Source organism: Tasmannia lanceolata, unplaced genomic scaffold (genome assembly GCF_043159265.1).
Source record: "Tasmannia lanceolata isolate RefF3 unplaced genomic scaffold, GAP_Taslan_0.1 ptg000002l, whole genome shotgun sequence".
In the NCBI taxonomy this organism is placed as follows: domain Eukaryota; kingdom Viridiplantae; phylum Streptophyta; class Magnoliopsida; order Canellales; family Winteraceae; genus Tasmannia; species Tasmannia lanceolata.
The window spans coordinates 39,609,758-39,630,781 of NW_027518679.1; the positions used below are offsets into that span (position 1 = coordinate 39,609,758).

The 21,024-nt window shown below is 37.4% G+C and overlaps 1 protein-coding gene and 1 long non-coding RNA gene across 8 annotated transcripts in view; one reads left to right on the forward strand and one right to left on the reverse strand.

The window, feature by feature from the left end:
* Nucleotides 1–7,583, forward strand: part of LOC143872200 (uncharacterized) — a 22,561-nt gene extending 14,978 nt beyond the window's left edge. Inside the window, exons 3-5 of the long non-coding RNA XR_013246962.1 lie at nucleotides 2,025–2,090; nucleotides 5,940–6,000; nucleotides 7,506–7,583. This is a non-coding gene — a long non-coding RNA (uncharacterized LOC143872200). The remainder of the gene's footprint in view (nucleotides 1–2,024; nucleotides 2,091–5,939; nucleotides 6,001–7,505) is intronic.
* Nucleotides 1–15,026, reverse strand: part of LOC143872124 (uncharacterized) — a 20,742-nt gene extending 5,716 nt beyond the window's left edge. For 3 of the 7 annotated variants that reach the window (XM_077376720.1, XM_077376719.1, XM_077376714.1), the window contains exons 1-3: nucleotides 14,882–15,026; nucleotides 13,639–13,679; nucleotides 9,360–9,409 (exon numbers count right to left, since the gene is read on the reverse strand). The gene's annotated coding sequence lies outside the window, so the exon portion shown is untranslated. Of the gene's footprint in view, nucleotides 1–9,359; nucleotides 9,410–9,589; nucleotides 9,708–13,638; nucleotides 13,680–14,881 lie in introns of those variants that run through there. The other 4 variants (XM_077376715.1, XM_077376716.1, XM_077376718.1 and 1 more) reach the window with 4 other exon arrangements.
* Between the last annotated feature and the right edge of the window lie 5,998 nt (nucleotides 15,027–21,024).

Consider the following 21,024-nt stretch of genomic DNA (forward strand, 5'->3'; position numbering starts at 1 on the left):
CGTCTTTGGTACGGTTCTCATAATGCCATCATGAAAGAAGCCGTTTTAGTTGACATATACAACCTCTGCAACCTTGGCTTCAAAGGAAAATGACGCAAAATCTTTGCAGGAACTTTCTGCTCTCTTGTGGATGAATGGGTTCTCTGCTCATCTGAATTCCCTTCAATTGTTTTCCACCTTGAAGCCCCACAAATACGACATTGAGAATCATTGGAGGCTTCCTTCCAGTATAGCATACAATCATTGGGGCATGCATCTATTTTGTCGTAATGGAGGCCCAAATCCCTAATTATCTTCTTCGTTTCATAAAAGGACTTCAGTAATGCTTCACCCTCAGGAAGTACCTCTTTCAACAACTCAAGCAACATGGTGAATGATTTGTTGCTCCACCCATTAAGACACTTTATGTGAAACAATCGAACCACGAAGGATAATTTAGTGAACTTGCTTCCTGGGTATAATTTTTGCTCCGCATCTTGTAATAGTTTAAAAAAGTTATCCGCATCTCCATTATGCTCGTCCATACGTGCATCTGCTGAATGACCCTCCTCATCTAGTGGTCTATTATCATGATCATGGCTCGATCTTGGGTGTATATCATTCAATAGTTCGTGCATTTCATCTTGTATAATTGGTTCATGAGGTGCTTGGTATTCATTATTACTCACAGCACGAGATGATCCTTCCCCATGATTAACCCATCTACTGTAGCCCAAGAGCATCCCATTCCACAACAAATGTCCCTCGGCCTCTTCTCGATCAACCAATCTAACGTTGCCGCATTTGTTACATGGGCAGAATATATTTCCTCCATGAGCTCCATGAGTAAACGCAAAGTTAAGAAATTGAGAAACTCCTTCCTCGTACGCCGGGTCATTCCTATTGTATCCAAAAGCGAACACAAATTAAACATATTAAAATTATACATAATCAATAAAATTTCTTCCACATTTGAAAAACCTAAACGCTATCATAGTCATACCTTGGAAGTTGGATCCAACTTCGATCCATGACTTTTTGAGATTTTTCCGTAGACGCGTACAACTGAGGATGCTAGGTAGATCACAATATTCAACTTATATGAACATCCTAATAACAAAGGTCATTGCTTTTGAAATATTAAAAAATCACCTTTCAATACATTAACATGTATAAGCAACATGTATTAAAAAGGGTAGTTGACTCACGGGAATAAGGTAATGCGATGTCGAAAAGAAAGGATTGAATGGATGAAGACATGTTGTCCAAATTTTGCAGGCACACACACACATTCGTCTGGACTCTGGAGTTTTGCAGGCATAGATATTAATTTAATTCTTGCATGAGAGTCATGGCGCTTCAGTCCGCGTGCGCGCGCACACACACACACGTAGCTTCCACTGCATAGCTGCGCTAGCAGATAACTTCCGCTCAAGCAGCGGCTTCTGAGAGTAAGTGGAGTTGGGCAGGCTCCTCTCCAGGGCCTCATTCCTAGATAGAGTAGTGTGTTACATCTCATGGTAACAAAACTATATTGTTCTGAGTTATATCAAGTTACATCTCATGGTTATCTTTTGTTTTTTAATTGTTATCATATTAGATTAACTCGTATGACTTTGCCATAGTTCATGCATAGTCAATTAATTGTTGGTTGGTGATAAACTTACAGTCTCTATCCGAAATTAATAGTGTTACTATGATTATTATCATAATGGATTTGATGGCTATTTACTTTTGAGAATAGTGAAATCATCAACTGATAGTACATTGGCTTCAGATATTTTTGCCATGAAATTTATGATACTGCTCCATCTTAAAAACTAGCTACTATGCACATCTACTTTCAGTATGGAACTGAATGCATGATGAATATTGAGGTTTTATTTAATATTCAATTATACATCTACTGCCCTTTGTTTTACTGACGTTACTTATAGAACTATGTGTTTTTTGTTGTGAACTTCGTGTGCGCAATCTTAAAGGCCACTATTGGTCATGCCATCTCAAGAAACATTAATTCATGTGATTAGTGATAAATTTTGCAGGCATTTAGAAGATTGTATGAAGAAGTTGGTCTTGGATGGGTTTATGCCATTACAAAATATGAGCCTGTAAGACTTCTTATGATAGTATGCAATAGCTAACTTGATGGACCTACTACATTTAATTTATGATTAATGCTTCTCTTTGCAGGCAAGAATGAAAGTTAAATAAAATTATAATCAATACATGTAGTTGAATCTTGGTATTGCCACATATAATTGCTGGAAAATGATTTCATGTCGAGAAATCCTTTTGTATTGAGAAAATGATGCTCTAGCTCGATGCCTGATTTACAAATTCTGATCCTGTGCTTCTGAAGTCTATCTTTTAAAATAGAGAAAGATCCTCCAACCTTGACCAATGATGGTTAAAGGGCCCTTACGATTGAAACATATCTTTATTCGAGGAAAAAAATCTACCCGATATGAAATTCAAAACCCCCTTGACGTCAGTCCATAAGTCTCCTAGAATTTTTTGTTTTCTTGAACATTTTGATTTTCTTCCAGAACTCCTGTCTCACATGCTCATACTGCTTACTTTCAGCACTGCTAGCTCTGTTTTTTAACCTAAATCTTATATGCTATACATGAGTAACGTGTAGCATTGTAGTGAAGATGCAAGGATTAAATTGTAACTTGTGATTTACTAAAGAATGTGGTGTTGACTATGAAGAAACCTACACTATAGTTGCTAAAATGACTGCCACCAAAATATTCTTGCCATTCATGTTCTTAGACAGTGGGAACCTTTATCAGATGGATATCAAGAACATGTTCCAAAATGACGATCTTAATGAGGAGGTATACATTATGCCTCAAGTAGGCCTAGATTCCTCTTGACTTCTCTCTAGTTTCTCGGCTGAGAAAACCGCCATATATCCTGAAGAATTCAGCAGTACTGTGATACAGACAGAGCTTATTTAAAGCCCGAGTGAGTACTCTATCTTTGTACATCAAACCACTAGTGGAAAAGTCATCTTGCTCATTTATGTTGTTTAGTTTCTCATTATCACTTTCACATTAAAGATCTTGGGAGCCTTACATGTTTTTGGGGTTGGAGATCACATGTCTTCCGCGCTGTTGTGTTCTCAGACATTAACTGAATGCAACAAAATTTTCATCCCATGCTCAACTTCTAATGCTGCACTAGAGTTATATGTCAAACTATGTGTGTGTATGGCGGAGCCAGTCTTATCGAGTAACGACCAATTGGAGGACTAGTATATCTGATAACCTCTTGTCGAAAAGAGCTTTTACAGTTCACAAAGTGAACCGATTTTCAAATGATATTGGAGAGGCTCACACGGTTTCAGTTCATTTATCTTTGATATATTCAGGACTTTTCTCTTCACTCAGCTGTTGATTTTGATTGAGCAGGTGAACTTGGTTTTTGCAAGTCCAAAACCAGATATTGTATCTTCCTCAGTTCCTTCTTATTTCTTGCAAAAGAAATAAAAAGGATATAGTGGCAAAATCAATTACCGAGCAAAATATTAGGCCACGTCCACTATCTCCTTGCTTCATGTCTCACCAGGGATTTAGATAGCCAGCATCCTTATCAATCCAATGATTCACTCCTGACAGTTGGCTAATGAGATGTGCATACACTCCTGGTGACTGAAAATGAATGTTCGAAGAGAATAGGTTGCTATAAGGCTAGTCTAATATATAGATTTTTATTATTTATATGTTATTAGCAGCTTAGCCAACCCCAATTAGTTTGGGACAAAGGCTTAGTTGAGTTGAGTTGAGATATGTTATTAGCAGCTAGAGTTGTGTAGATTAGAGTATATCTGATAAAGATGACACGCAATTGCCCTCGCCTCTTTGTACGTTGTTAACAAGCAATGTTTCAGTTAGGCCCACACGAGAATCCGTTTATGTGACAAACTAATAGGATGGATAATGAGCAATTTGAGGATATTAGTCATCGAGTTTTATCTGCTAATGAGTCCATATACTATTTCTCTTTTAGAATTCTTTCTCTAAGTTCACATTACGTTTGTCGTTAAGGTTTTTTGAAAGTGAATACTAGAAAGTTTTCCAGGCTGACTTAGTATCTTAGGGACCTCTCTGAAAATTCCCCATTCTGTCCTGCAGTAACTTTCAAGAACCATACTTCTATGCATAATCTTCCATCAATATTTGTTCTAATTGTTTGATAGAATTCTATAGTTTTCATGGATAGGCTATAAAGAGCCCTGTTTTTTTTTTCTTTCTCCAAGTGAAGTCTACAGTGTCTTTATCCATTATAGTAAGTTTTTGGTTTACTGTTAGTAATTTGTATTTTATCTTTGCATGTTTTTCTCTCTCCAAATTCTACATTCTTTGACATCTGCTGTCATATATCTCTTTCCCTTTCCTCCTTGCCCAATTATTGCATCCATGAGTTCAGTTCTTTCCACTCACTACCAAATGTTTTTTTCTGCAGTTTGCAAAGTTATCCACACGATTATAAATTAAATCATGTCTACTTTTAACATTCTATTTGCCCTGCCTTATTTTGAGAGAATTGCATCTGGCATCACTACCTAGAAGACTTTGTTAGACTCCTAATTGACAATACACTCCTTGAACAAGTGGTAGACATAAATTCTATGTTGATATGTTTTAACTTTTAAGTTTTTGCCAATTTTCATTTATTATTATAATGTAATATACTTTCCATGGAGAGCCTACTCTCTCGCTGCTGCTACCTTTTCATTTGAAAGAGTCAAAAGCTAAAACCATTTATAACACAGTTCAGTTTTCCATATTTGTACACCAAATGACCGATTGATTGTTAGGCTACTTGTCATGGGCCTGCTAATCTGTAGGCTAAAACCTATGCGGCACTCATGCAAAACTCAACTTTAGCCCCGAGTCAGCCAAATCCAAGTGTCCTAGCCTTCGATCAAGACAACAAAACAAACTTTCACACAAGAAAGCACACAGGAGTGGAATCGGAAGAAGAATTGTATTATACCGTGGAAGGATTTACAACGCTTGAAGTTCTCATATTCAGAGGTCTCATAGGTGATTTGCACTAAGGAGCTCACCCTTAGATAGTCTCTTTCCTCCGCCAATGGCCCTGATCATGCATTCATGCCACTCGGCATCATCCAACGGTTCGAGGGCATCCTAGAAATTTCTAGACTCGCTAGAATACTCTACACTTGTCTCTTGAAAGAATTCTCAAGAATACTCTAGAATTCCTGCACATCTCTACAAATATCTACAAACAACCAAGTCTATCTAGTGTCTTCTACACATCTTTGGAGGGCTGATTTGGGCATCCTTTAAGCCTATAAAAAAAGGGTTCAAGTAGAACATGGAAAAGAGAACTTTGTCAATTTTGGTGATGTACAAGGGTTTAGTATAATCTCTCTTGTTGATAGATCTACTCTATGCGTTAAAAAAATTTTAAAAAATAGGAGCAACAAAATATCATCCTTGAATTGCATTCTAATGAAAATATCTGTGTAGAAAATGTGCATTTGGTTCTACAAGAAAGAATTTTTTCCCTTCCATCAAAATTAATGGAAACAAGAACTACGGGGTCACCTTTCTTTGTTTATTGGTCCTTTTGCTGTTGTACATTCAAAATCCCCCTCCAAAACCTTCTTTTATCACTAGTACCATGAGAAAAAATTTCCCTGGTACAAATAATTCAATTTGTAGATTTTTATTCTTATGCTAATGTTTTGTGTTTTTTCCTATAATGATTTGTTGCTTCCTTGATATTGTTGATATTATAGCATTAAAATAACTATATCAAGTTTAACAGACACATATCTAATTATATATCATATATGTATATGACAAGCACACATTTCTATTTTATGTCATTTTAGAACAATTCATGTACTTCTCTGGACGTGGTTTCTTCTTATCTGTATGTAGTCTTTTATGGCTAATAAGTAAGCAATCCATGCACAGGTTGCAACTATAGCCAGTGCAGTATATGGTGTTTGGGCACAATATCGTCTGCAAATTACAGGTAACACCATGTTTGATAAATTATTTCAACCAGCTCCATGATAATTAGTACTTTTAATCTGAAGAATCTGAACCAATAGAATGTAACTGCGTATATCAATTTCACCCAATACTATCCATAGGAGAATAACTGTTTGAATAAAATTAAGGTTGCATTATTGATATTATTATGCCTTTTATCTGATTTTATAGATCTCATCATGGTTACATTCACCCTAGTCAAGCTCATGTATCTTGCAAGATAACTCAACATAGGAAGTTATAGGAAAAGACAGGGGTGCACAAATGACTTAATTTAGCCATGTATAAACTCAATTTCATTTGTATACGAAAGCCGTTTGCACAATATGCAGTAATTTCATTTGATATTTCTAATAATATTTGCATAGAATGGTTTCTATAACAAAAATTGATCTCTTGTGTTTCTCATATTTTAGAAACTTAAAATTGTAGTTGCGTGTTCATTCTTATGGAGTAAATTTCTACAAAAACAAGCGATGGGATATTGCAAAATTAAATGACTTGTCTACTGATTCAAATGCACATCTCCCTGCTAGTGGTATCACCTAATAGGTGCTCTGAAGCACGTGTGACATTGCATGCCAATCTCACACAGGTAGGTGTTAGCGAGACAGACCATGTTGAAATACATGGATATAGGTACATTGGTATTAAATCAAATCAGTGAATTGCTGCACAGCATGGGAAATGTGAAGAACAGAAAAGGACTTAATTGTGGTTAATAGTAGTTGTAATTCTTTATTCTGTTTTACTTATCTGCACGCCATGCCTTTGTTGTCCTGTTTTCACTTCCCGAGCGGATCGATCCTTCAAATTTCTGATATACACTTGGATTGTAATATGATTGCTACAACAAAGATAGCATCAGAGAATGGTACGTAGACTGACACAACTCAACTCACTAAGCCTTTGTCCCAAACTAATTGGGGTCGGCTAATGAATCCTATAGAAAATTTTCATGAAGAAGGTGAAAGGATCTACCTGGCTCAAATTGACTAAGTCTACTCCTGACACTAGTTGGGTTCGTCTACATGGAACATTTTCTTCCAGAATGGTACATAGACTGATGAAGAATAAAAATATCTGAAAACACAAAAAGATCAAAAGATCATATTTGATTATATGCTTAAGTTCCTTATGATTGACCCTTGTTCTTTAATCTCTATTATTTGGGTTATTGTGTAGCATGCTACATGAAAATGGATCTTTATTATTCTATTTGTATCTAATTCTTCTGTTATTTGCTATTACTATTCTTGACCGTGAATAATTAAATTATACTGAAATCGTTAATCAACTTACACTACGATATTGGAGAAAATGACTAGCGGGGATGAAATTGTTTTAGAACACTAACGTGAATCATTCATTACTTCATGCTAAACCATAAACCTACAATACATGATACAACAATTCTATATATAAATTAATTGCTGATTTGTACTAATGTGTTTTCATGTTCATGCAATTTCTTCTTGCTTTTAGGACGTCCTTCTTTGGGAGATATCTTAGAGGCAAGAAAGAAAAACAAGGTATTCCCCAACACCTATGTGGATCCATTCCCTAATTATGAAATAGTGTAGTTCTTTTTAATTCTTGTGTTTGAAGGCATCGAATTTCTATAGCATAATAGAGATGGACATTAACTAATGAAGTTACTCTTATTGAAAAACATCTAACCCTTATCCTTAGTAGTACAAATCATAGTTTCAAAACTCTCTCGCGTCATCATGAACTCCCCTGAGTCGAACTACTTTACCTTGGTCGCGTTCTTGTCCAAGTCAGTGTTTTGCCCGTATGGCAAATGTTGCCTACAAATTGACATTGCCAGAAGATAGTTGGATTCATCCTGTCTTCCATATTTCGCAACTCAAACCATATCATGGACCAACACCAAATCCTCCTTGCATTTTGCCTTCATTAACTGATAACAATCACCCAGTTGTTTCACCACTTGCCATTTTAGGCCGAAGACTTGTGCTTCAGCAAGATAAGCCAGTAACTCAGGTGCTCGTTCAATGGCAAGGACTTTTACTGGAGGACACTTCTTGTGAAAATTTAGTCGATCTTCAATCGGATTACCCATCCTTCAACCTTGAGGACAAGGTTATTTTTCAAGGGGTGGGAAATGATAGAGAACAGGGTATATCAGAGAGCCAAGAAGAAGAACAGAAGGAGATTGCTGACAAAGAAGGACAATCGGAAGGTCAATCAAATCACGACAAAAGAGTCAGAGGCAGTAGAATGACCAGAACACCCCGGTGGATGAAGGATTATGTCCATCGTTAGATTAACATAATCTGATTCATTAAAAGGTTGTTAAACTAGGATGTTATCGTTTACGCTTTCCATGTAATTCGAGAATAATGCCAGCTAAGCTCAGTTGGTTACGATCTGAGTCAGAGAATCAAGTCCTGTTATGTAAAAGAGGCCTATAAACAAGGGCATCAGGAGAGGAGAAATATAAAGAAATACAATTTTCTCGAATCTTCTTCTTCTTCTGCTCTCCCTCTTTCTCTTTTCCTTCTCTTTTTCTACCTATTTTCGTTGTTACAGAGACTTGGTAATCGTCAATACTGGGTCATAACACATCTTCACAATTTCTCGACCCCTTAAATTCTAAATGACCTAACTACCCTTATTTTATGGAAATGCCTAAAATGCATATTAAAGGGCTAAAATGACCAAAGTACCCCTACTTATGCAAATGTACATGAAACAAAAGAACATTTCCTACACTAATGAGCATTCAAAAGCCGATGTAACTTTCTTAAGGGGATGCTCTTGCTTCAGCCGGACCCACATCTTTTCCTATTTTAACCTTAATATTTTCAAATCTAAGAGCTATTATAGGAGCCTTTTATGTCTTTTTACCCGCTCAAACATAACGTAGAGTTAAAAACACATAAAATGGCAAGTACATTAGGAATTCCGAAAATATCGTTAGAGAAGAAATCTGAAATAAATCACCGTCAGAATACAAGACATCTACACAAAAATTTTCTTAATTATTCCGTATTGCTTGTACTTCCAAAGCATACTACACTAAAGGGAGGAGTCTTTACCTTCATCAAAGTGGTGTATGGTTGCACAATTCATAACTAACTACGCAACCAAAATCAAAACATCAAAAACACAAGGAAAAGCAAAGAATCAATAAATTTATACTAAACTAACAAAAAATTCCAAATTTGAACCGAAACAACAAATGAAAAAATTGTCCCAACTCAATTACTCCAATAAAACTGTCAAAATTGATTTCCAAATCACCAAGCAAAACAAATTCTAACCTAAAACAGAGATCGAAAAACTGAAGGCCGAAGTTAAACAAGATCTGACCTTTTCCTGGCCAGATTGTTGTGGAGAATCCGTCGAAGGAATATCTTCTTCTACAAGAAAAAAAGGCTAATCTAATAAAACTTCAGATCTAAAAAAGAGAAAGGACGAGAGATAATTCTGCATGAGTACTACACTAAAACAGGCAACTCACACAAAAAGAATAGTGATCAAACAATACCAAATACTAAAAGCCCTAAAAACCAAATCCATATAAAAAGTAAACAACTCACTAATTTCACTCAAAGTAACCAATATTGCTGATGAATTAAAAGAACCCTACATCGAAAATCAGAAAATGGGTAAAAGTGAAAACAATAAACAGAGCTTTGGCACATATTTATAAAGAAAGAGAGAGGAGGGAAAAAAAACCTACCATGATCTAAGACATAAAATGAAATAAATGCTTCTAGATCTGAAACTAATAAGCAATACCTTGAAACCCTTCTTCAGAAAGAAAAGAGGAATCAGGAGAACTCACATGCTTGGAACGATGGTGTAGATCTCAGGCCAGAAGGAATGAACCCTAACCCCAAATGCCCTCTTCTTCGTTTCACAGTGGCCAAAAACAGGATGGCGTGGAGATGGAGTAAAATGGAAAGGGGTGGTCAAAACCCTAGAAAATAAATGAAAAAGAATGGTCGAACCCTAAAAAAACAGAGCAATGGAAGCTTCTATCTTCCTCAGTTTCATCTCCTTCATCAATCTGCAGTGGAGATTAGAGTTTGACGGCAGTTTTGGGCTTCTAAATGTCACGAAAAATTAGGGTTTCACGTCTCCTTCGCCAATCGCAGACGAGGATGGAAAAGAGGCCGGCTAAATAACCGCTGGTAAATACCAACATACAGCAGCGGTTTTAAAAACCGCTGGTAATTGATGATTTTGTTGTAGTGCATGCAGCCCCATTGAATCCTTCTGAGGTTAAGTACATCAGTCCCTCTGCAGCCATTGATACACTGCTGCTGGGCGTCCCAAGAAATCAAAAGGGGCGGATATATCACTTCCCAAACTAAAGGCATAGTTAGCTATTTCCATAACAACTCCATTTTTTTAAGAGAAAAATGATAAATACGCCCCTTTTCATTACACGGGACAGCCAATAGCAGTGTACGAGGCAATCAAATCCGTTGAATCCTCACATGTGAAGTACAACAGCCCCTTTGCAGTCATAGAGACACTGCAATTGGGTGTCCCAAGTAATGAAAAGGGGCGCATTTATCACTTCCCTTTTAAAATTGAGTATCAAGCCTGTGCTAATATGACCACAAAGACCTAAAATGGAATTCATGAAATGGAACCAAATGCTACATAAGTTTGAGGCGGGGCTTCATTTTGTTTCTGGTACAAAATATCAACGAAGTTGTCGTTAGTCAAAATTTTTGGTGAATAAGGCCAAGAACTTTTGAAAGCAAATGTCAATGTAGCAATCCTGGATTGAGTAAATTTGATTAGTAAGAAACAAGTATTCCAATCTCCCAAATCAAATAACTTAAGCACCCAAAGCTTAAAAAGAGAAGAAAAACCAAGAGAAACATCCCTCCGTACAGGCACAGTATCACAAATCATAAACTACCAGCGAGCATATAATAATTAAAGGGAGATGATTTTTTCACCCCCCTGTAGGATTATGTGCCCCCCAACACCCCCCCCCCCCCCCCCGCCCCCCCCCCCCCCCCCCCCCCCCAACCCTCCCCCTTTTAACGTGGTTTGACATAAAAAAGAGTTAAAGTCTGCCACAATTCACTTTAAAAGAGGGGCGCATAATCGTACAGTGGAGGTGAAAAAATCACCTCCCTAATTAAAAGGGCAACAAAGAAAGAACTTTAGATTCAGAGCAAATCGATCATATAAGAGATGGGTTGTACATAATGCACTTTTTTTTTTTGAATTATACAAGATTGTACACAATCTGTCATTGAATAGCACAAAAAATTAAAGAAGAGTTAATTAAAGAAGAGTATCACTTATATAATCCTATAGGGTTCGCATTAGAATGCTTGAAGTGGCAATAATGTAATATTGCAAGGTGGTAACTGCATTACCTTACTTCTACCTAAGAGACCTAACCCAACTTAAAACCTTTCAAAAACACAAACATGAGGGTGTACAGAAATTTTACTCTTGTGTATCTCCTAAGGTTAAGACCCAAGCAGGAATATGGCTGTACACTTTAAATACTCAGGAAGGCTTGCATTGTTGAACATGTTTGATAAGAAAATTATAAAATACGATAGTAATTCATCTTCAAATCCCATAAAGAAAACCCAACAGAAATCGTAATGTGGCAAAAGAAATACTCTAGAGCACGTGTCCACATGGAAAATGAAATGCTGAAGACCAGATGCAGACCAGATAATTGCAATTGAATTAGAATGAGTGAGTGGAAATAAATTAAATCTTGAAATAAAAACAGAGGAGCTGAGAGTTGACACCCATTGGCCTTTCTCAGTTCTTATTTATAATAATCTTTTTAACATGAAACTACCTTTAATGTAAATGTGGTGGATATCTAATACAAAATTAAATAGTTCTAATTCATTAATACACCTTGCATGTAGTTGTACTAAATATATATTTGTTAAATGAAAGAAATGATGAAAATGATCAAACCCCATGGCCAATACCAACTCTTATATGTATTAGATATCCAAGGAAATGATATCAACACTCCCTTATTTTTATTATTTTACTATTAATTTTTCCCTTTTCTTTTTCTTTTCAATATAAAAATAAGTTTCATGATGTGCATCGCATGGATGGTCCCACTAGTATATACATAAAGAGAGATGGTTTGAATCATTATTTGAATCCACCCTCTGCAACGCAAGTGTCCATATGGATTGAGTTGAAATTTGAATGTTGGTTAGTTGTCATTTTGTAGGCAGTTGCTTGGATGGCTAGGATCATCACATGCATGTGACTTTTAGGCTATTGTCATCCATAGTAAACCCAAATAGATAAACTATCCAGATCATGTTGAAAAACTGTGACTGTTTAGAAATAACATTAAACTAAAAGAAACTTATGTCAGTATATTAAATCTAGTAAAATCTGACCACTTGATCTAGGGTGTTAGATGTTGTAGATGGTGTAGATTAGGCAAGTAAACAATTATGTATTAGATTAGGATAACCTTTCATAAGGTTTTCCATCTATGCTTATCTTTTAAGGACTAGGTAAGCCAATATTCCATGAAAAAAAAAATCATGGTTGCCAAACATGGCCTAAGGGTCTCTCTTGGATCTCCATCAAAGTTATTTGCATAAATTGTTATATGCAAATGGTCTTGAAGTTAAATATGATTATTTGCAAATAAAATGTATTTAATGGCTTCCTAGGAAGCCTCAGTATGCGAATTGCAAAGAAGATTAGATTAAAAAAAAAGCTTATTTACAAATATGAAACTGGATTCCAAAGATGATTACTTGAGACCTACTGAATATTTTTAAAAGCTTACCGGTTGTTGGTGACATTATTGACAACTACATTATATGGGAGTAGCCTATAAAACAATTTGCGGATAGATGGAAGCTTTTTGCGGTTCGGTCGAGTTTCAGATTTCCCGTCTTGAATTAGATGAGGCTCAAGCGTAGCTAGGGAAAAGACAATTTTGGCTTGGATTGGATTGGGAAAAGACAACCCGATTGGGTTATGACTAAGGTCTTGGGCAACCCAATCCCAACTACGTTAACCTAAATTTTTTACTGAGATTTTTAAAATTTTAATTTGTTTGTATTTTTCTCATTCTTCGCCATAGGACAATCCAAAACCAACCTGGGTGGATTTTGGAAATCAAGTTCGATGGTTTGAATTAGGGTTGAGAGATTTAGAGGCAGTTTGGATTAGGGTTGAGCCTTCCCGACTAGAGGTTCAGAATGGGTCGGATTAGGATTGAGATAATGCAACCTCGGGTTACGCTAGGGTTGCGGTAATTGCCTTTTATTGCTGATAGTAAAAGTGGATTTTGCAGGCAAGCCTTCTTTCAGAATTAGGGTTAGATGGGTTGTCTTTTATTATTTATAGAGCATTAATTATTAGAGCTCCAACTGTACTCAAAATTAGAATAGAAGATTTTTAGAAGGAATGCATGATATCTAGTTAATAATGAACTCCTAATTAAAATAATCTTATCGAGACTAATGCACGTATCCAAAGAGGCCCTAGTATTCTTAGCATTAGCATTGATGTGAAGGTTTTATTATACAGATCATGTTAAAAAGAAAAAAAGAAATCTACCCTACTCCATCCACATATAAAAGAGCAAAGAAGTTTAGATTCGTACCTCTTTTTCCTATATCACCTGATCCATTCAACATGTTAATCCTGTCAATTGGAATTTACATATAAGCACAAGGAAACAAAAAAGACAATGGTATTTTCATCTCTTGTTTCAGTTACTTCTACCATCTCTCTTTTACTCAAACTCGTTTGTTAGAGCTTCAATTAACTAGTTAGAATGAATGAATGAATGAATTTTAAGAGAGCAGCGAAAGAATAAAAAAATGATTGGCATGGCCAATTGTCTTTATATAATATTATTAATGGAAAGTGATATTTCCACACTCTTTTCATTTTCATGCTTTCTGGGTCCAGCTCCGTTTGGTTGCCGGAAGTTTTTTGGTTCTTGGGATTTTTGTGGAACAAAAAACTTCCTGGGAGATTGGTGGGAAAAAAACTCCCTGGAAGTATCCCGGTAAAATAAAAATCCCATGTTTGGTTGACCGGACTATGGTCGGAAAAAAAAAATGTTTTGTTTTGTTGCTTGAACTGTTGGGAAGAAAAAAAATCTTCTACATGCTTATTTTTGGTTCCTGGGATTATTTTGGGCCCACCAACCAAACGTGGGTTTCCTGCGGAAATTCCACAAAAGTCCCAAGAATCAAAAAAATTCCAGCAACCAAACGTAGGGGAGAAACAAAAGGGTGAGTGAAGATAGGATTTACTCTCATGTAAGCTTGCTTAGAATGAAAAGTATTGGATGGTCATTGAAGCATATCTGCATGTAATTAATTCTGACGTAAGGTAACAGTGTGATGTGTGATGTGAAACCATCTAAGCTAAAGTCCAAATCTAGAGAGATGTGATATGAAACTATATGTGATGGCTTTTCTTTTCAAAATTTAGAGGGAAATAATATGATTATGATCAATTTAGTAGGATATCATCATAAATTGAAGGTCCTTTTAGATAAAAATTGAATAAGGTTGTTTCAAATTATCCTTTTTAGTGTGTGAAAAGGGATTTGTAATCTGTTTTTCTAACTTGGGCTCTTCCCCAATCTCATGAGGTGAGTTATTTATTATCTAATCTAAAAAACATGTTGCTGCATGCTTAAATACACAAATAATTTTTTTTGGGTGGGCTAAAACAAATCTACATACCATTCACTCACACATGAATAATAAAGAAAGAATCAGACGACAAATTGGACAAAAACAAATAAATAATTGAAAATGGGCTAAAAACAAATGCATTACAAGGAGGGGAAAAATCAAAGTGAAAACAAGAATCAATTAAACTCTTACCATCTGAAGAGAACTCCACCATCGTTTTTTCTTCCTCATCTCCTCTTTTCCTCTCTTTTTTCTCTCAACCCCCTAATCTCAAATAAGAGAAGAGGTGGAGATGTCATTTTATAGTATTCTCAAGGAAAGTGATATTTCCACCCTCTTTCAACATTCTCACGATTTTCTACTGAAAAAACAAAAGGGGGCGGAGATATAATTTTCCATGGAATCAAAAGTTGGACCTCCTTTTTTGCCTGAACTGCTAAACACATGCAGCGGGCCAGTTGTCGTGAATCTGCTTACCATTTCGCGTTGTTTTTAACGAAACATTACGAAAAGGAAGATTTTGCTAGCGAGTGCCGATAAATTTGCCTTTAGGATGAATTCACCCCCATTTTTTTACCAGTACAAGTGTACAACCCGTTAACAATTGTTACTCCGCGCGCCTCTCTCTCTCACACAGACTCACACGGTACAACCATCAGACGCCTCTCTCTCTCTCTCTCAACGTGATCTTTTGGTGGGGCCTAGCGGTACTCTATCTCTCTTTGAGGGCAAACCCTCTGTGGGCCCAACAATAAATGGTTGAGATCATTGGAGTTGGTGGACCCTTTAAAAAGTATATATAAAGAAAACACTTGGGCCAGCTTGTTGAAAGATCTAAACCATTCATTTGTCCCAGCATAAAGATGCCTCTCCCATAAAATCATTTCCATAGGATGATCCAAGCCCTCTAATCAATCTTTACGTATCGGAGAGTTAGGATCATCTTATGGAGAAGATTTTTCAGCAAAGGCCTATTTACACTGGTTAATGGGGATGAATTGTAAATTCGTTGGCGATATGTCTACGCTGGTTCAAATCCAACTCAGCCCAATAATTCGCCGATCCATGAGGATCATATAACCAATTTGTCCTCCAGAAATGCCTGATATATAGGAATAAAGAGTCAATAAATAGAGTGGACGCACCTTGTTCAAAGATCTAAACCATTCAATTTTTATACCCAAAAAATAATGTATCACTCCAAAAAAATCATCTCCATTCAATGATCCTAACTCTACAAAAATCATCTCACTCGGGCGACTTTGTTCAAAGTTCCTAACTGTTCATTTGTTTGAGCCTCGACATAAATAGGTTGTGCCCCAAAAATCCTATAGAGATGATATCCGTAGTATTAGATTGAATTGTTAGGATCACCAGATGGAGATGATTTTGGGGCCCAGCCTATATATATGTCAAGGCTCAACAAATGAACAGTTTGGATCTTTGAACAAAGTGGCCCCACTGAATTTTCTAAAAAACAAATAAGCTTTTTATGACGTATGCACGCAAGTGCTATATGGCCCTAATGTATACTGTGTCCACTCGTAGGTGAGAATATATTTTGAAAAATACAATGAAACACATCTTGTTAGAAGAACTAAATTAACCTGCTAGGCCCCAACCCAATGTTATTAGATTATGCCCCAAATATAATCTCCATTGGATAATCTAACCCTCTAATGTGTAGATAAGCTATACCATATATAAATCTCTTTAGACCGTAGAGTTAGGATCATCGAATGGAGTTGATTTTTGTCATACGACGTATATACATTGGGGTATGAGAACTAAATGGTTTAGATCTTCGAACAAGGTGGGTTCACTATTTTAAAAAATATATGTGCATGCGTATTTATTAAAAATATTCATTGCAGCCCTGTGGACCTCGATCCGAGAGAGGCGGGGGACGGGCCCCCAGAAAATCTCTAAATTGTCCACGTGAAGAAGAGCTCCACCAAGGAACTCTCGAAAGAGTGCCCCTCACAGCATGAGTGGTGATGTAAAGTGAGATACCTCTCGATTCGGGAACCAGCCCGGATTCGAGGCGTATCTTAAACAAAGAAATAGTCATCATCCAAGGAAGTAGGCCCTGGATCCCATGCTGTGCTCTGTCGCAACAGATAACCAGAGATACAAAAGGTCCGTGCCTGATACGAATGGGGAAGGGGTTAGGCGCCCCCAATTCGCCTAAGTGCAAGCACCTGGTCTCTTATGCCATTTATTATTAACTTTGAAGAGTTTTGGGCGAAAATCATGCGACATGGGAACGAATATCCCTGAGATAACGTCTAGCTAATCATGCATGTATCGGAGATGAATAAGAAGCACACACAAAAGAAATAAAAGACATGGCACCTAAGAATGGCTAGGTTATGAGTGTCATGCCTAATTGATGTCTAAGTTCTAATGGGCAAACACATGCATGCTAAAGCTAAATGTATAGGGTATGTACATGAAAGTAAGAAAACACAGCAAAACATACAATATTACAAACCCTAAACTCTAATGTGATACTTGACTCGGACCAGGATGGCCATTCATCCTGGCTGCACTACGTATCCCGGCCTCGGGAAGAATCAGAGTCAACGTAGTTCAGCGATCTATGCTAAACTACAATGCCTAACCCTCTAGGACCGCTATCCTAGACTCAATCAACTAGACCTGACTAGTTTTTAAAGCTTGTTGTGCGATTGCTTAAGTTCAAGTGAATTGTAATTTTTAGAACTCCTTATATGCCCTACTAATGCAGGTGGGCCCTACACCCTATGTGTGACTAGGCTGTGGGTCCTAAGGAAAACAAGGGGGCTATTTAAGCCCATCCTAGTCTAGCCATCGGCTTGATTAAGTGTCCAACCGACCACAACTCGAGGCCTCCTAACTTTAGGGACACTCACACGACCAGTCATGACAAATCCACAAAATCAGGACAGACTCCTAACTCTAAGACACCCCAAACGCCTAGGACAGACTCCTAACTCTATGAGAATATCTTTTGAAAATGGTTTGCAAGGTTATTTTGAAGAATTTTTGTATTTTGGGAAGATTTGAAAGGTTTTGAAGCTTATGGAAGTTTTTGAAGTTATGACTGAACTCAGGATGCCAGCTGCAAGCCTGAGCTGCCTACGTATCCCTCAGCTAGGGATCAAGCCATCTGTAGTTCGGACCAGATTTTCCTAACTACTCCTAATGACTTGAGATTTTTGAGATTTTTTAGTTTTTCAGATGTTTTTAATATTTTTGACTCAAGAGGATAGAATCCTACCATCATAAGGGTAGGATAGACTCCAGATATCCCGCAAAGGTTGGACAGCATCCTATAGTTTGCGGGGGAAATGAACAGAATCACGACTCTGCAAGGGTTAGACAGCATCCTATACCTTGCAGGAGTTGATAAAAATCACATGACACTATAGAGGTAGGACAGAATCCTAAACTCTATGAAAAGCAGGACAGACTCCTAACTCTATATGACGGTAGGACAGACTCCCAATGCCTTACGACTGCAGGACGGACTCCTAACTCTACAAGGGTAGGACAGACTCCTAACTCTTACGACGGTAGGACAGACTCCTAACTCTCCCTAAAGAGGAAGAGATCCCTCAACCTGCGAAAACTCTAAGGCAGGAAGGGAAGGGGTTTAGCTCAAGAAGCATTCCGTCATAGCCTCAACCCGAGAAAAGCATTTGAAAATCGATGGAAAGATCATACGCTGTTAAACAAATCTTGGCACCAATATTGTTATCCATTCAGCACATCATTCAAATAAGTTCAATGTGACAATAATGCAAGCGTGAGGATTATTCTTATACCCATATTTTAGCACAGAACTCACACAAGGTGGCGATGTAAATATCAGGTGCAGTATGAACATGTAAGATATGACCCTAGTCATGATCAAATAACAAAACGCATGGGTAAAATTGAGATCCATCAGGGACACTTCCAATGATTGACTTTGTTATGCACACATCAATGTCACTATAAGTCCAATTTGACCAATGTTCCAACTATAGCATCAGCAACATCAACATAACATGACACTGTGATAATCGATTCCCATTTCTGAGAAAGCTTTATACTAAAATTTTCTAAAAAACAGAAACCACAGTACCCGAGATGTCTATCCTCCTATCCAAATTCCAACTTCAGCAAATGATATAATATTGGGAAAAATGTTAACTATTATCACAATGAAAACGTTCTGAGAAAAAATTTCCAACGTGATTTATCAGAAAATTCATTAACGACTTATTCCATGAAACCCATTTTCAAAATGTAATAAAGTTGTTAAACCAATGAATCTGTTCATAAAACATTCTGGAAACAGAAATTCCAAACAAAGCAAGCCCATCACAAGAGATGAATATAATTGAATCATACGCTTATACCCTCGACATGGGGTAAAATCGTTTAAACCAATTTAGCATAAAAAATCAATACAAGACCAAGACCAAAATTAAGATAATATCAAGTCTATGAGCTGACCAATATTTCATCAGAGGAAGAAACCAACAACAACACAGGTTCTCTATTCAGAAGAAAAGGAGAAAATCATATATATAGATATTTCAGCGATGCAAAGCAAAGTTAAAGATGATACCCGAAGGAAATAACAAACATAGAATCTGATGCTGCGAGAAGAAAAGGAGAAAATCATATATACAGATATTTCAGCGATGCAAAGCAAAGTTAGAGATGATACCCGAAGGAAATAACAAACATAGAATCTGATGCTGCGACTGAAGAAAATCTGTTGCAGCTTGGGTGTAATGGTTGTGATGAGATGATTGTCCTCGAAAGGAAGGTATTCGGTGATGGAGACAAGAGGTGGCTGCAAAAATCCCCTTCTTCCTCTCTCTGCCTTTTCTGTCTTGTTGGTGAAGAAAACCCTCCTTCTTCTCCAAGTTTCCAAAACCCAAACCCTAAAACCCAAAATAAAAGAAACCCAATAAACCCTCTTCTCTGCCCTTTTATTTTTTATTTATTTTTGCTCTAAATCAGAGAAATGAGAAGATTTATCCGAGAGATGAAGGGAATAGATGAGATATAGAAGTGGGTTTCAAAAATGGATGATGGTTTTTTTGAGGGAAATTGATGGTATGAATGGAGGAAGAAGATGGGTTTTGGGGAAATGGCAGAGATGGTAGCGGAGAATAGGGTTCTTGGAGGTGACGGTGGTTGGTGGTGATGGAGGTTTAGGGTTCTAAAAAAAAGAGAAAAAAAGAAAAGAAAATGGTGGTGGTGCCGATGGTGGTGGAGGGTTGGATCGGAGATGGGGTGGCTAATGATGGGGTAAAGAGAAATGGGCGAAAATGAAGAGAGGAAGATGGTGATAAGGTTGGGAGTTGAACCTGTAATGAAAATGGGCAAATGAGATGGGTTTGATATGGGTTACGGACAAAACAGGGGATAGGCTCTTGGGTTTCTAAATGGGAGATGAAAATGAAATGGGTTTGGTAGATGTGGGTTTTGATGATGGCTAGAAAGAGAAACGAAGGAGGGTTTGAGGCAGAGATGATGGCTAAGGTGGCGGCTGGGCAAAAATAGGGGAAATGGAGGGTACGGCCGGAGATGGGGGAAGTTGCAGAGGTCGAGAAGATGAGGGTTGTGGAGGTGGTGGAGATCGGTGAGGTGGGGTTTGACCGGATGGGTGAAGGGGATAGAGAGAGGAAGACGATGGTGGTGGTGGCTTAGGGAAGAAAGTGGGCGGCTGTGGAGGAAGCTTGGCCGGAGGTGGAAGAAGGGGTTTAATGGATTTCCCTCTTCTCTCTCTCTCTCTCTCTCTCTCTCTCTCTCTCTCTCTCTCTCTCTCTCTCTCTCTCTTTTCTTGCGAAAATGAGGCCTCCACTGTGGAAACCTAATTCGATGGCATATAAAAAGGGAAATGATAATTTTACCCCCCATTCTCCATGGACAGCCACCACATAGTGCATTTGTGATAATTTTTTTAACCTAAGGGGGGGAGGCCAAGTAGAAACAGGGTGAAGCTTCTCCTCTCTCTAAATGATCCTAACCCATTGATTTGATCCAAGGGCCACTAAGGATTGCTTACACCTTAAGTAATTTCAGAATTCCAAAATCACCCCTCTAAGGTTAGCAAATCACCTTTCTACCAACGAAAATATCTTGCCTTTTATAGAAAAATGAGGGTGATATCTACACAACCAAGCTTTGATAATTCATAACCTATCACAATCCATTTTTTATTATTGCACAAACTTCGCCTGTCTTTCTTTACATTTTTCGCCCGATTGCCATGAAATTTTGCAGGGGGATCCTTGAGAATACTAATAACCTCCTGGGGAATTTGTACCCAGGAATACGCACAAGAAGAT